Source organism: Asterias rubens, chromosome 4 (genome assembly GCF_902459465.1).
Source record: "Asterias rubens chromosome 4, eAstRub1.3, whole genome shotgun sequence".
Taxonomy (NCBI): domain Eukaryota; kingdom Metazoa; phylum Echinodermata; class Asteroidea; order Forcipulatida; family Asteriidae; genus Asterias; species Asterias rubens.
Genome location: NC_047065.1, coordinates 21530579 through 21548456, shown reverse-complemented (window position 1 = coordinate 21548456; position 17878 = coordinate 21530579). Strand labels below are relative to the sequence as shown.

The window sequence follows — 17878 nt, the reverse complement described above, 5'->3', positions numbered from 1 at the left end:
ATGATCGAGCAAAGCCTTCCAAGATTAACAAACCATGTGAACAAGGTTGTACTTTAGGTTTATGCTAGTTCTTACTCATTTTCTAATTATAAAATGTCAAGGACTTCCCTCAACAAACTTCAGACCATGATGATCGTCCGGTCATTTAGGAACTAGTAAGCAGGGGTGTTAAAAGTTGAACCAGGGAGGCAGGTTGAACACAGTTGTCTCTGGCACCTTCACTCAACCCCCCCCCCCCAAACCCTGTGGAACCACACCCCCCCCCCCACAACACCAGTGGACTTTTGGTGACTTTTGGACGCTAGGTGGCAGCAGACTTACCAGAAAAATTTCCATTGTTTACGTAGTTCTGAGCGTGCACACATGACCGAGAACAATGAATTTTACCTGGTTGGTCTGCTGCCACCAAGCGTCCCAAGAGTCTCCGATTCCAGAGAAAACCCAAGCAGTGACGTAAGAGGACTGAAACCCAGTCCACATAGTGCCCCCGTTGGGATTCAAACCAGGGTTCTAGAGGTGGCAGGCGAGGAAAGATACCACAAGCTAACCTGCCTTGGAAGGGTGCTTGGAAGGACACAAAATCTTTGAAATGTTAATTTGCGTGACTACCAACAAGCTTAACTTGGTAGTTGCCTGACCCTCCCCTAACAAATTATTGATTAAAACGTAAAAGCCCAATAAACATAAAATTGCATGAATTACCATATAATTGGTTTTCCATATTTTGTAGTGCCTGGTAAATTGAGTTACCCCTTAGCCTAACAATCCGTTGGCCAAATATATAAATGAAGTTTGCGAGGAATATATTTATATGAGGTGTGTGATAATTGAGTGTCTGATTTATAGCCAAGTTACAATCAAGGCCCTTTTGGTTATCAAATATGAAATGAAAAAGACCTTAGGCACTGAGCCGACAAAATATGGTTATCCAATTACAGTGACATTATGTAACGAATTCTGTCTAACAACCAAATCTCATACCACAACTGTCTCGTCATTTATAAAACCACACACAAGGGCAGCGAGAAAGAGAGGAAAATAAAAGCAAGAAGTGTCACTAAAAACCCATCACTTGCTGAAATCATTGTTTAAAGGCAAAGTATGCCTTCGGAGAAATGCTTCTCAGATTCAAATTTGGGGAAATAAAAACCGATGTATTTGTATAAAAACTCTACATTTATTTGAAGTGAAATGTTTCTATCGAAACACTTCATACTATCGAGTTGCTGTAGGCTTTAACTACCCAAGTTTTTACTGCAATTAACTTTAAGACGAATAACCAAATGTCTACCTTCCCTTTAACAGGATGTTACTGTCATACTACCTTGGGTAAACCACAACCAGACCAACTAACGACCCCCCCCCCAAACTCAACTAGTCACAACAAACAAACTAAAGTAGAACCAAGTAAAACCATGGTAAAAGTGTGATAAGAAAATGAACCCAAAAATGGTATTAAGTCATATCCCCTAGTTCCTCTACCAGTGAACATGAATTTGTACAAGTCTTTCCTTCCTCCGTGCTTTAAACTACAAATCCAAAACTTCTTCAAACATCCTATTCCAATCCTACAATTGTACCTATGATCTTTTCCGACCTCTACGTTATAAGCCATCATGTGGATCATAATAAAATAAAGGGACCTTTGTGCCCCCCCCCCCTCCCCAAGCAGCCATCATTCATAGTTCCTCTCTGTCATCATATCTAAACACCACAGCTTCCCCTTTGACACTTATTAATAATGTACCTCAAGGTACACGTTTAGGTTATATTGGTAAGCCATGTGCGGCACTGGAAACTTTAAGGGAAACCACTTTCCTTAGCGAAGAATTGCTTCAAAAGAAAATTATACACATTTGCAATGGCTCTTACCAAGTAAGTTGTGACGGTCGTTTATTTTTTGAGGGATTACCCTCCCTTTAATCCAAGCCTATATATAAATAATCCTACCATGTAGCTTAATTTGTTAATACATCTTGTAATTTCTACATCTTTAAAATCGCATAAACAGGTTGTTTGTGATATGCTGTGGAAAGCACACCCTGTCTATTTCAAAATATTGTTTGAAACATAATCCTGATGACATCTGTGACCGGGCGTTCTCCCATTTGAAATTTAACTAAAACATGTCAGAGACACTGGACCCTTCAAACAAACTCTCAAAATTCATCTCTTAAAAGAAAGGGATAGTAAGGAAAGGTTTCTTCCTTGATCAAGACCGGGATCGTTTTTAGTTTTCTCAGTCAAAGTCTAACAAAAAAATAATGCTTTATCACTACTACCGCTCGAATCATAAACTGCAGGAGTTCGTAAAAGGGCCAAAATAAAGCTGCGGCCTATAAGCCAAAGATTATGGTAAGTATATTATTATAAAGAACCATCTATGGAGGTTCTGATCACATTTAGTCCCAAGCCCGAGGAATTGTTAGCACCTTTAAAATAAATAAAATAAAATAAAAGGTATTTATAATGCGCTTTTCCAAAACTTATAATTGGAACTTGGAACTTATAATAGATGTTAAATTTGCATCGGGGATAAAGAATATTAATTTTGGTTTTTACCCATACACCGATGTGTGTTAGCACTGTATACTCGGTACTTTCCCGAGTCCTGTGAAAAATATCACAGGCATGTTACTCGGGTGGGATTCGAACCCACAACCCTTGCAATTCGAGAGCAGTGTCTTACCAACTAGACTACCGAGGTTGCCCGGCAGCTAGAGGCAGTTCGAATCCTATGTTTTGGCAGCGGGTACCGCAACGATATAATAGATGTTAAATTTGCATCGGGGATAAATTTGTGGAACTTCTCACGCTCTCCTTTATAGTGACTATTTTCGCTTTGTTGGTTATCCTCAAATATCAGTAGTCTTACTTTATTTTTTAGTTTTCTGTATAAATTGTTTTGTTGTGCTATAGTATAAAAGATATAAATAATACAAACGAATAGAAACTTTTTTTCGCACAAACAAAAAGAGGAAGTGGCCAAGCCCAGTCAACTTTTATTACTGTTTCTTTTGTCATGAGAAAGTTTCCACTCCGATGGCCTTTTTTCTTCCGCTACAAAAGTCTTTAGTATTGAGCTCATGGTGTCATGATAAGAAAATCCAAAGGTAGTAAAGTAGTATCCACAGAGTTTAATCAACTCCCATGACACGAACGTCTCCCCAGTCCACAGAGCAAACAATACCAGCTTATTTTAAACTAAGCTTTCATCCAAAATGAAACAAATCAGAATCGTAGACTTAAGTCTGGGATTATAAGAATGTGCAACATCTTAAGAACTTTGTGGGCAGGGCGACTATACCTTCTGTGTCTTATCAAAAGCATATTCAGTACCCAAGAGGATCACCATGGAAAAGATTAAGAAGAAATTGCCAGTTTTGATCCTATCGGATTCCGTCCGGTGAATTTTCTACAGAAAGGGGTTGCCTTAGAAGGCCTTACATCAAGCTGTTTGACCAACATACTTACTATACAGATTATCCCTCTTTTGTCAGTCACTACTTGCACTTTTTCCCTACCTCTTTATAGGCGGGAGACCTTCCTCTTGTTCAGAGTGGCCTCCAAATGGACTAAAGTAGCCCTCTGTTGTTTTTTGTTCCCTGTCGCCAAGGTCGTATGGAAATTAGTATCTGGGACATTGACTATTTTATCTGCACTGATTGTCTAGGCTTAGGAGGAGGGTTTTGTGTGCAAAATTTGGATTGTACAATCCTTGATGGTGGCTTAAGGGATCAAGAGGAAGGCTAGCGGATTTAAAAAGATTCTCCATTACTTGGGCTGATTCGATACTCTTTTGTCAAATCACAAAAGGAATACAAAACACTTTACACTTTATAGATTTTTTTAAAGTAGGAATGCAAGGACTTGGATTTTGTCTATTTTTTTTCATTGTGCAACAATTTGGTGAGTCAATAAGATAGGTCTATTCATGCTGTGAAATCATCATGTTGCAACTTGGAATATTCCGGATTCTACTCATCAACAGTGATTTCTCCTTGATTTTGATGGAATATCTTGTTGATTTTGATGTAAAGCTACTGGCCTGGCATAAAGCCACTGGCATACACCGAGTCCACGAGAAGGGTATACTATAGGCCCAAAACAACCATTGGGTGTTAGCTGATGTTTCAGTATTTTTTTTAAAGGCAGTGGACACTATTGGTTATTGTCAAAGACTAGCCTTCACAGTTGGTGTATCTCAACATATGCATAAAATAACAAACCTGTGAAAATTTTAGCTCAATCGGTCATCGAACTTGAGATATAATAATGAAAGAAAAAAACACCCTTGTCACACAAAGTTGTGTGTGTTTAGATGGTTGATTTCGAGACCTCAAGTTCTAAATCTGAGGTCTCGAAATCAAATTCATGGAAAATTACTTCTTTCTCGAAAACTACGGCACTTCAGTTTCAGAGGGAGCCGTTTCTCACAACGTTTTATACTATCAAGTTCGCCCCATTACTCGCAACCAAGAAAGGTTTTATGCTAATAATTATTTTGAGTAATTACCAATAGTGTCCACTGCCTTTAAGTAAAAGTAAAATGAACAGTGATTTCTAAAACCTATGTTAGCAGGGCTTGAATTTTACACAGACCACACACAGGCCTGAGAGGACACTGATATTTAGCCTCGGACTAGTCCCCTTTAAAAATCTGGTCTCGTAAAATAAATTCTGGTGTGGTGAAACTTTGAGCTATGAGCAATGCCGTCTCTCATGGAATTTGACCTGGAATTCACCCACTGAAACAGGTTCACATTTCTACCAATAATTGATTTGAGATCTCTCAAATGAAAATAAAAATATGAAGCGATGAAACTCGACTTGTCACATTGCTTTCGATTCAATCAATAACAAAACCCCACTGGTGTAACATAGGAGCCATTGTTACAAACAACAAGTGGTTGTCCTGTCCCAGATTTGTTTGACAATCGTGAAAAGTCAACTTACACAAGGGATTATTTTGGGCCAGTTTGGGAACAAGAATATCTTGGTTTTATTATGGAAACAACCCATGCCTGGGAACCTGAGACACAGTACTGTTGTCTCCTCAGTCACATTCCATCTCTTAAAGGGAAGGTTTACATTTGGTAAAATTAATTGCAATAAAAACCTTTGGTTATGGTTAAAATAAGCAGACTGGTTAAAAGCCTATAGCAGTGTTTAATAGTATCATGTATCGTCTAGAGAAACATTTTATTATGAAGTAATGTGGTTACGAAACAGTTCTGAACCCCAAAGTTTGAATTTGAGTTTCTCTGATTGTGTATCTTCCTGCGTGGACACACTCTCTCTGAATTTTTGGTGACATCTCAAACACTTTGTTTTTCACAACAGAAATTTTGAACAGTCCAGTCTGAACGTATGATTGTTAACTTTCCAAATCCGCAAAAATTAAGTGCATACAAGAGGCATTTCAAACGAGTTAAGAAGTCTTCACTGTTTGTTCAATGTATGCACTTTAGGTTTGACATTCTTGAAGTAGCGCTGTCACTTTCCCCCCTTGGGTGAATGGTACTTCCAGTCCATTAGACCCAAATGTTTATAACGGTAGCTATTCTAGGAGCCATTTGGAACGCCAAGAATAGAGCAAGGACCTCCATTACATGCAAGGCCTGCAAGTTAGATGGTTCATTTCACACACACCACTTTTTGGTACAGTCACCAGGCCTTTTACAAGAGTATACTCTGATTTGGAAAGGGCAAGGGCACCAAGGCATTTTCTCCTCTGGTAAAGGGCACTCTTCAAGGAATGGTAAATTTCTAGTGGAGTTTTTCAAGGGCTCCTAGGCACTCGTCACCAGGGGGCACCAAGGTGAAGTATCAATCAGGCTAGGTCACTTTGAGACTTTTAGCAAAAAGTGACTCAACGAACTCGCTCAAAAGAGTTCAAGACTCTCAAAGTAATGATAGTTTGTGGGTCTTGGGTTAAAAGCAACTTGCTGATTTTTTTTATTAGATACAACAAGCATGGTAAAAAGTCCAGTAGCCACATTAGCTGAATTTCCAAGGAAACTGTAATGGAAATTTAGTTGACAAATTCACCCAGAAAATGGCAATTTTTCTCCAGAATTAGCTATTCCTGCTTGTGGGCGGGTGAAGGCATCCATGGGATAGAGCGATAACCAAATTTTTGTTGATTATATCAAAAAAGCTACCACCTTTGAAAAGGTGGTAGCAGTAATTTGAAATGAAATTTTGCACAGTTTACTTTTATTGTATACACTTATCAAATAATAAAAACCACTAGGGAAACTGACTGTCAATGATTTGGGGTTGTTCAACCCAATTGTCCGGTTCCAAGAACCAAAGGGGGCGAGTGCATGCTCCCTGTAGTTCTTCTTCCTTTCTCTAAGTTGAATTCAATGCACTGTACTGATTGAGGACCTAAGATACAACACAGACAAACTTCTTTATGAAGAAAAGAATAGTACAAAGACTGAGGAATGTACCAACAAAACAGTAAGGTGTTAAATTTGCATCGGGGATAAAGAATATTAATTTTGGTTTTTACCCATACACCGATGTGTGTTAGCACTGTATACTCAGTACTTTCCCGAGTCCTGTGAAAAAATATCACAGGCATGTTACTCCGGTGGGATTCGAACCCACGACCCTTGCAATTCTAGAGCAGTGTCTTACCAACTAGACTACTGAGGTTGCCCGGCAGCTAGAGGCAGTTCGAATCCTATGTTTTGGCAGCGGGTACCGCAACGATATAATAGATGTTAAATTTGCATCGGGGATAAGGTTTCTCAAACCGTAAGAGTGCAATTTGTGACTTGCAGAAAGCAAGGACAGAAGCATTGAATATGGGCCAGAGTTTCAAAGGTTTCAGATCACAGGTTGTCTTGTGTCTATTGACATATCAATCACCTGGAGGGGTATTCATAGACCACAAATATGTTTGTGAATATTAAAATATTTGGCTTTCATTGAAGGAAAGCTCTCTGAGTTTTAATAGGTTGCCATGAGGTATATAACTGTCAGCCTTTGAGGAAGTTAAGATTGTATTGTAGTCTAACTTTTGTTACTGCACTCTCTTTTTGTATACTGTATTTCCATTGCCGTTTTTTATCAATGAAAGTTGATGACCTTCCATTGACTTATTTTCCAGATTTTTTTTTTTGTGTGAGTTTGCATGAACATTTTCAAACACTGTAGGCTTAAACTTTGTTCAATTGAATGGAGAGTTCGATCATTTTGATTATAAATTTTTGTTTTTAATTATAAAAAAATGAATTTAGACCAATCAAACTATTAATGACTTCTGCTCTAAACACAAGATGCCAATTTGTGTACATTTTTAGGGGGGAACCTTTTAAACAGTACTGTGGCACCAGAAAGCCAACTATTTTGTTGGTATGGTAAACAAATAAAATTATTTATTTTTTCTATAAAACCTTGGAAATAACATCAAACAAATTGCTGACTTCCCTGTTCTTAACACAAGAAAACAACCAGGAACTTTTATGTAAACCTTTTGAATCTGACACCAAAAATTCGACTAAGTCAATATTGATTCCATCTTTCTGGTACCGTAGGTGATTTTCATTTGAGTACATCCTGAGGTAGCAAGGTAGGTGTACCTGGGTCAACATTTCAGCCCAGCACTCCAAATAAAGATCCCAGTGGGACTAAATGCCAGCTTTATTTCAGTACAGAACAGCCCCTGTTGAGGGACAGGGTTAGGCTGTGATTATTTACACAACTTTTAACTCTAGATTTGGACTGCAGACCATCATCTGAATATAAAGCACGGCACAGATTAACAGAATATCAGACAGAAAACTGTCTCTGATAATTTTACCACGGGTAAAAAGGAAGCACAAGTCTTTATACTGAGACTGCCATGCCTAATGTTTTTTTTCTTGTTTAGGGCATAGAGCATTTAAGTTTTCCTAAGAAAGGCCAACCAACCCAAAGAGAGAATGTGTTACTTCCCTGCATCATGCATTCATTCTTGGTTGGGCAAAGAGCATGCCGTCGATTTCACAAAAGAGTTAGGACTCGTCTTATCTCGAGTTAGGACGAGTAACTCTTCCTAACTTAGGATTAATCTTAAGGTCTGCATGCTACAGTGCAGGGTTTGGACTCGTCCTAAGTCCTAAGATTAGTCTTAAGTTAGGAAGAGTTTTGTGAAATCGACGGCTGGACTCTTAGAGCAAGGCAGTTCTGGGAAATGGGACCTCTAGAGCAAGAAAGTTTTCCTTATAGAGAAAGGCACCACTACTATTTAGTGAGTGTATTGAGACTGTCAGGCCATGGAGGTAGATACTTTCATACAAAGATCGTGGATCAAGACACATGAAAGGAAAGGGCACCCCTATGAGTGAATTTAATTAGGGCTTCCACTCTTGTTAGGATATCAGGAAGGACTAGAGCAAGGCAGTTTAGCTGAGGAAAGGGCTCCTCTTCTACAAGGGATTTCACCGTCATAATAAGCAAAAGTTGGGGTGTGGGAAGGGGTCTACAAATGTGATTTTCTCAACTGGCGGTATTTCAAAGAAAATATATCTCTATAGAACAGTGAGCTTTCAGATTGCAAGTTCTAGTTACATGTCTGTTTTATGATTTTGATCGCTGATCTGTACTTTGACTTACGTGAAGATCTTGACAGTTTTCCTTTGATTTATTTTCAAAACATTCTCTCCTTGCTTGTCACTGCTTGAATTTATGATCAGGTTGGCCCGTTAGCCAAATATGGCCAACCGACGAACATTCTAATAACTGTTTCCGCTAAATATTTCTACCCATTCCAAACAAACTGCTTTACACTGTTTGTTAGCCTGAAATAAAAAAACTGTCCAAACTAGATTCGCTGACAATGATGATGATAAAATGCACTTATCCAAACAAAGAGTCCATCAAATCAGCAGCTTTAGAGTGGATGCCATTGTGAATCACAACAGATTTATCAACATGTGAACATTCCTAAATATGGCTCGTGGGCTTCCGTTTAACTTTTTCTAGACGCGCAGAGCAAAACCTCCCAGATATTGCAATTCAGAAGGTTGATAACGCTGTCCATCACCACAAATACAAAACTACAGGGTTGGTCCTTCTTCCATGCAGGACTGATATTTCACAGAAGCAACAAAGGCGATTGCCTTTGTGCCCCCTGGTCATTGCCTAGGTGCCCTTGAAATGCTCCAGTAGAATTTTACAATTTCCTCATAGGGTGCCCTTCACCGAGGAGATGCCTTGGTGCCTTTGCCCTTTCAAAAATGAAGCACACTGGCCTGCAAGTGGACACAATATGGACTACTTCGCTCTCCCGTTGGTGATGGCTTAAAATAAAATCAAGAAACTCTAAAAAAGCTCAGGGAGATTTTGAGAAAATCCTGATATCATGAAGATCCTGAGAAATCACGATCCACTTTACTCAATAATAATGCTTTATCTCAGTGTGGTCCCACTGTGTTTGTATTATATGAATCTGTACAAAGCTATTGAATTTTTACTCCATTTGGTTTGGGGAATGGTAAGCACTGACAGTAAGAATTCGTCTTGCGCACTATAATATAGTCTTCAAGTTTTTTAAAAGAGAAACAAGATATTGATGGCTTTTTGTTTTCATTACGTACAGGACAACATTCCTTGGGTAAAGAAATTATGTGAAATTTCTGCACCAAATTTGGTCAACCATACAAGGAAAATTGACTGGGTAAATTGAAAAATAATTTGGGTTGAACACAATAAAAATTGATGTGGATTTCAACCCCAACCCTCTGCAATAACAAGCCGGCACTCTACCAATAGTAATATCTAGCCCAACATTGGCGGTGTTCCTATTTTGTCAATAGCTTTGCTAGGAGGTGTTAGTCAAAAGCCTTTCAACCTAGTGCCTAGCCAGGGATCACACCCGAGTTTATGATAATATACGACACAATTGGTCACACCGAAATTATAAACACTCTACACGGACTGAACCGTATAAAACTACAGTAAGTAACACAAAATTAAAAGTTGTTTACCTTTACTAAACATCTTAAACCTTTCATGCTGTCGTCCAATAAATGAACTGGTGTGAAAAGTGGACTTCAAATCCGTCGCAGGAAAGCAATAAAATAAATCTTCACTCACCACCAGCAGGAAGAATAAAACCTTCAATCTGCAACCACTGTGGTAAGGTTTTGTTTTTCCTTTTAAGTTCAGGAAATACAGATAGGTAACATACAATACTAAGCAAAGTGTATACTCACAAAGATTCGTCTAACCAGAGGCCGGATAGCTCTGTAAGCAGATCTGGCAATGCCTCGTAACATGACTAGACTTCACGATGTTCGGGCACAGCGTGGTCGTTATTTCATACCCTCTAGGCTTGAAGTTAGATGGAAAAACTCCCCAGAAAACTCTGTTGGCATTATTTTGTATATGCTGTCTCGGCTTACTTGTCTACTGGGCGCGGGAAAATTAAAAATCCACAGTTTTGCTCAAGATTCCAAGTTCTCTCGTCTTTTAAAATGTAGTGGATTGGTTCCATTATTCTCCATGCTAGTGAGGTGGGTCCATGGGGTGGACTCTGATCACTACACTAACTGTCCACAGATCGTTCCAATCTTTTTCATTCCCTTGTTCTTGTTGAGAAAGACATCAGCATCTGGAGGTTTCTACTTATTGTCAAAACCTTCTTGACAGCGTAATCTTCCAAGGCATCACTTCTTAGTTGCAATGAAGTACCACTTTGATTTAGTAAAATCCGTCACAGAGCAATCTCAAGTTGTTTAGGAACAATTAGGTAGGCCAATCTCTGTCCTTACTCTACGGGTAGGCCTATACTATAAATAGTCAGTGAGGAAAGCTGTATTGTTTACCTACTCTGCTGACCACTACCACTGAATGCAGTATGACCCTCTAAAGCATCCAAAGCTAGCTTACCATGGTCTTAGCACATTGCACATCTCACGCCTCAAGGTGTATAACTGGATGATAATAAAGAAACCAACCTACAAAGTCTCCATGCTCACAGAGACACAAAGCCACCATCAATCCTCACTATTCAACTCTATTGTGTCCCAGCTCATCACATCCAAGCACGATTTCTAGAGAGCTATGGATGTTATCTCCCTCCCTGCTGGTCCAGTATACACAGTATGCAAACTTTAAGACACGCATGGGCCTATGTGTTAAGAGATACTCTACCTGCATACAGTAGCAGCTATTGTACCCATGCTTCAGTGGGCCTTGTTTTGGGTTGCCACAAGCTCGCACATGGCTTGTGGGTTGATATTAAGCCCTTACTCAGCTGCCACACGCTGCTAGCTACTACCATGGAGGCCTCCATGCTACTAACTATGGTCTCCAACCACTGGGCCCCTCCTTTTTTTTTAAAGGCGGGGATTTCAATTCAACTCTCTATTTGTAGCTCATCCGTAAATAATTTTTAAAAATCCGTGCACAAATCATACCTCTTTTCTAAAACATAAAGAAAAAATAATAAACTAGAAACAAACTTTTGACAGGGTTTGACAATGGGAATGATTGTTGATTTGGGAATTTGTCAATTCACTTGTGAATTGTGATTATTTCCTAAATCCCTGAGTGGTTAAAAACAAAATTATTAAATGATACCTGTATTGATATGGAATATGTAAAGACAAAATTTAAATAACAAAACAAACAAAAAATTAAAATCCAACAGTAATTTTGTACATTTACAAGATGGTGTATGGAAACTTTACAATTTTCCTTTCTTTTTTGGGCTTTTAAGAAAGACTGCTAATTTTAGGTTTAAAAGGGTTGTTGTTGGATAGGGGTGTTGGAACAGAGGGCTGTTCCATCGACCAATGGTTGTTAACCAAAGACAACCTAAGCCCAAGTGACAGTACGTTTTTCCATATCAAATCTTTTTTACTGATCATCAGTAAGATTTGAAATCTTTCATGGTGTTCATCAACAATACATTCAGGACTTGTAGCTCAAAGGACTACAAAATTTGTCACAAAACCAGAACCAAAACCAGAAGAGAAAAATCTATCTACCAAAGTGTCACAATTAAACTTTATTCATTTGAACAAGCACAAAGAGAAAGAACATCCTTCGTTTTATCAGTAAAACTTTCATATTCATAAAATATTTATCAGACTCAGATTCAACTTGAAAATTGAACATAAATGTGTTAAACTGAAGATGAGTTGAGGTATTATATTATTAAAAAAAACAAGACCACTGGTCTGTCCAGTCATAAGTTTACTGGCTCGAAACTAAAAACACTGGCCTCATCAGGCCTGTGATCAGTTCTGTTTCTAGATGGGAACTAGTGCCACTTTATCACGATGCTTAAAGAGAAGGTACACGTTTGGTAATTACTCAAATAATAACTTAAAAACTGACTTGGTAACGAGCATTGGAGAGCTGTTGATAGAATAAAACATTGTGGGAAACGACTCCCTCTGAAGTAACATAGTTTTTGAGCTTATCTGAAAACACACAAACTCGTCCAAAAGGGTGTTTTTTCTTTCATCGTTTTCTCCCAAATTTTCACAGGTTTGTTATTTTATGCTTATGATGGGATACACCAAGTGAGAACACTGACACTTGACAATTACCAACAGGTACCCTCCTTTTAAAGGCAGTGGACACAATTAGTAATTACTCAAAATATGTATTTCTCAAGTGGGATTCAAACCCTTAATTCAACACCTACAGTAGCTATGGGTGGCAAAGGACAGCTGGTATCCTGCCACATATAGTGCAGTATTTGTAACTGCAATTTCATTAATGAAAGTTTTGCACCAGGAATCCCAGGATGCTGGTCCATAATTACTGACTAGATTCAACATGAAATTTTTCATCTGGGTCTGAGAATCCTGACAGGAAATAAAGGGGGGGGGGCAAGGCCAGTAATTAGTCACAGTTGAGGACAGTCAATGTGAACTAGACAAGAAAACCAATTTGTTCCTCTCGGTGACTTACGTAAGTTTTGCAGAACGGGTCGTTGTGTTTTTATGATTAAATACTTCTATTCAATCATGAAGTTTGGAAGTAATTGGACCAATGGTTCCTCTGTCCGGTAGAGGAAACACATTGGGTGAGAAGAATTTATCAACTGCCGGATGTTTGAAGTTTGATCACGCTATAAGCATTATGGATCCAGTTCAGCAATTTACTAAGGGATAGCACGTAAAACACTTTGGGTTGACTGATCATAAGTGGCAATAAACAATTACAGAGTATGGTGTTTCCGCTTTTGAACTGATTTTAAAAGAAAACTGACTGGGATTGAAAGTCAAAATGGCACACCCCTTTGGTACTGGAGTTTTTCCGTTTGTCTTTCTCCTCGGCAGCCAATCTTTTGTTTTGTCTGTTGCTCCCTGGTTTTTTGTTGTCCAATTTCCATTTCCTTGTGGTTTACTAGTTTTTCTGTGACCTTGTTTTTTGCCTTTGTTAATTTTTGTTCTAAAGTTTTATCCTTTATGTACAATCCATGCTGTATGTTAGGGTGCAGTATTTTTTACATATTTTACTCAATATAGGTTTTGAAGCATTGCATGGTGAAGTATCAATATTGGTATCAATATAGGTATCAATATATATATATTTTTATTTGGTTTGCGGTAACACCATGTTTGTATCTACTTGCCAGGTGTAGTTTGTTCTTTATAGAACTGTCTTGCTATATATTCTATTACCGCGAAGCAGAATGTATAGCAAGACAGTTCTCCAAAGAACAAACTACACCTGGCAAGTAGATATACACATGGTGTCAATGCAAAACATATATTTTACTCCAATGAATGGGGTTTTTGTATTCTGTTCTATCTCCTTATAAAGACCCACCGGCAAGCTAATGTGCCTTCTGCTTTGCTGTAGCAGTGTTCATGAAATAGAAATTCTGCGACTGGCCGCAGAAAGTTGTCTGCTTCTAGGCTTTATGAAATTGGGCTCTGTCTGTGTTCCTTTTCTATTCAATTTCCACTTTCAGAGAAGAAAAAAAAAAAAGAGAAAAGGGAGGGAAATAAAATGGTGGTCAGTTATAAATCCTGCCCAAGGGCCCGTCTGTAATCATGAAATCGTCTACACTTTTAATTCTCTCTCTATAGTTCAAATCAGGAGATGACTCCCGATCCCTCTCAATCACTGCTTGTTCACACATGGGATAAAGAACTCCACAAAAAACTGCCCTCCACTCTAGGGTGGAGCCTTATCCCTTAAATCCGATCACAGTCACCCCCCTTGAGAAGGGACTGCCATCAGCAAGTGACACCATCACCAGTAGATTTATTACCATGGAGAATAAACCCAGACTTTTGTGAGATAATTTCGTTTCGGTTTAAACATAGGAGTGGTGGATATCAGTGAAAAAGAGAACCCTTAATCTGTGTACAATGAGGCAGACCCAACAATAGATTGCTCTAACAAAGAGTAGTTCAGTTGTTGACCAGCATGGTGGAACTGATTTGAAATTGATGGTTAATGAAATCTGGTATTGGTTTCTACTTTTGTACTTTTGTAACAAAAAAAAGTAAAGAGGACAATTCATTTGCTTTGACGGTGTTTCTATAAGGTAATATGAAGCTCTGGATCTGCCATCCAACTTGTTGAGATCCTGAACATAATTTATGCAGAATGATGACATCTTAAATATTACAAGAGAGAAAACTGAAGAAGTTTATCTCATGATGACAACATCTTGAAAGATGAAAATCACTTCCAGATACATCAGGGCCGGGATTAGGAAATTAATTAAGGATATTATGATCATGATGCCAAATGGCACATCCAGAGCTCCGTAAGCTTGCAAACTATGCTTTCCAATCTAATGTATTTGTTGCTATAAAAGCCAGTTTGTGGTTAGTGAACAACAGAAGCAGTTAATCCAAAGTGTTTAGAATCCCTTCCATAAGTATGAGCTTTGCTTTCACTTTTTGTTTGAATCTTTTGAATACATACTACAGCTCGTGTGTGTAAATTTATATTTTTCAGACTACTAAACAGTACGTTTTTATTTGAACAAATGTGTGTGTATATAATTTAGAATCAGATTTATCAATTATACCTTTACTTTTCATGTTTTCCCCCCTCACATATGTTGGTGGATTAAAGTAAACAATTCCTACCCAACTTTTTTTTCAAAATAACAAACAAATAAAATTAAAAAACACAATACTGACCAAACATTCCGAATGACCCCTTTACAGTCAAAAAAGGATTTATGCCTCAGTCCTCAAAACTGTAGATAGCTTTTTCAAACTCATTTTTATGGGTAAAATGCATTCACCTGAATAGGCCTTTGTTTGATCTACTCTTCTCCCCCCCCCCCCCCCAAAAAAGAAAAAAAAAAATTGGCAAATCTAAAGTCTAAACCCATCATCATCACAATAATCTCGGATTGTACCAATTTTGGAGTTAATGTCACTTTGAGTTTACAGTGTTTAAGGCAATGCAGCATTTAAAAGATTACCATTGATACAGGGAAACTTTGGCGGAGTCTGTATAAATCAAGAGTTTGAACAAAACTTATCAACTAGCTAAAAACTCCTACATTTGTCAGATACAGGGGACCACTCTCAACAAACATGACAGAGCCTTTGAGCTCCAACTAGTCCAAACCACAGATATACATCGCCCTCCAAGATTAAACAAAACACTTGAGCATTGGACATTGTTGCCAAACACAAAAATGTGCAAAAATGTTCTTGCTTGCTTTCCAACATCTTGACAGAACTTGACTGGCACCTTTGAATGTTTCTCTTTTTCAGTAAAGTGTGCCTTATAAATGCTGTAGTTTATTAATTATGCCAACTACACATACATGTAGGGCCTATCAAAATAACATTTTAACATCACACTTGTCACCAGCACAGCAAAACTTCAATGGAACATTCCAAGATAAATCACATCTAGGATTTTTCACCTGGACAATGACTTTTGTGCATCTTGCTAATCCACTTGCTTGCCTTTCAACATGCACTCCCGAACATGACTTTAACAAAACTAAAGAGGGCGGTGTTTGCACAAAATGGATACTGCTCTGTTGCAAGCCTACATGCAGTTTCACTGTGAATGGAGGAAAGGTGCACACTAGTACAGTGAACATCATAATTCTTTGTTTTTGTTGTCAAACTCATAATAAGATTCTAAGATAATAAGGTTGGCAATAAGGTTGTTTGTTTTCTCAAACAGTTTGCTCTGTTCATCCTCCACACTTTATTTACTATCGCCAAAAATCAAGTACAACTGTGTTCAAAGTCCCTGAATTACCATAGGCCTGAAAGAATTTTAGCTGTTAACTTTTTTTAATAATGGACATTTGTAGTGCGCCGTATCTGTCAGAAAGACACTCCTTGCGCACAATAAAAAAGAACTCAATACTGAATAAGTGAGGTTTCAGTGTGCAATTTCCCTTGTGGTGCAGCAACAAGTCACCAAAGGCATGCTGAGGAACTTCCAGAGGACTATAACGAGCAGCAGCAAAGAAAAAGAAAGAGCAATCAGACCTCAGAATCGGCACCACAAGCTCCCAACCTGTCTTCACCTGCAGCAAGTGCAATGAGGCCTGTCACTCGAGGATCAGACTGTACAGCCACAGCCAGAGCGCTACGTACAACTACAGAACTCTTTAAAACAGAATGACCAACATGACTTGATAGCTTTACCTCCATTGTCTTTTGAGACAGACAGATACCAGCAACAACATTACAAATGTACCAGTTTGTCCGGCTCAGTGATATTCTAGTAGGCCCTAGGTCATGTAATTTATTGTAATTTCATACTTATTTAAATTGATAACTGACAAAAGGTCATCAATCAATAGACCCAGTGATTAAAGGATTTGGATACTTTTTCAAAATGTCCATAGATTTACATTAAACTTACAGGGTTTGATGGTAATGATTTACTTACTGAGGTGCTGTAGTTTTTGAGAAATGAGTAAAACAATGTCATGAAAATACGTTTGTAAATGATTGAAATAATTGTTTCATTACATTGTTTTACTCATTTCCCCAAAACTACAGCACCTCAGCACATAGTTTTTTCAGGGAAGCTTTCTACTATCATAATCTTCAAACTGTGTAAGTTTAGTGTAAATCTGTGGACATTGTTTTTTTGTCAGGAAAAAGTACTATACCCTTTAACTAGGGTGCTGTACTCCTTTTTTCATAAATTTTGTCATTACCGGCTAGTACGACCAATAATGACAACAATTTCAAAAAAGAAGTATGTACAGCGAACTAAATTAAAATAGTATATAGGGCTACTGGATCTAATTAATCAATCAATGCAAACATGTGTAAAAAGGAATTTAGATTAGAACCAAAATACATGCAAAACTAATGTTTTTGTTTTGGCAAGACAACCAGTAGAAGATCACTCTTGATTTTAATTAACCCCAGAAAACCAGGAACTCAAACAGGCACAAGCAATTTTATGACACCAATACAATACACCCCAAAATGTCTTATAAAAAAAAACTAACTTTCTGTGAGCGTGGTCAAAATAAATTGAAGTAAAAAACCACAATGCAATGTCACACCACTCACAGCACAGTAAATAATTAGATTTAGAAAAAAGAAAAGGGGAAAAAAAATCAAATAAATGCCAGCACTGCAGCAGTAGACTCTAGATTCAGGGTAAATATTAAAAAAATACTTACCGATCAAAATATAAGAAGCACTGTGACAAATGGAAGAAAATATGTTCTAGAGACTACAGTAGAAATGTCACAAACTGCGGGACCACTTTTTTTTTAAATCCACACTGCACGGAAATAATGATTTTGTTCATTGCGTGGAAAAGATCGACACGTGTAAAGAGCGCCACCAACCCACAAAATGATACGACGCTTGTGGTTGGACGTTTAACAAACTTTCTACCAATCATAGCTCTTGTACTATTTTGCACATTTCAAGATGGCAGCGCCCACAAA

The 17878-nt window shown here is 38.1% G+C and overlaps 1 non-coding gene across 1 annotated transcript; it reads right to left on the bottom strand.

The window, feature by feature from the left end:
• Positions 1-2634: 2634 nt before the first annotated feature.
• Positions 2635-2707, bottom strand: Trnas-cga. The gene has a single exon. It is a non-coding gene; the product is annotated as a tRNA-Ser (tRNA).
• Between the last annotated feature and the right edge of the window lie 15171 nt (positions 2708-17878).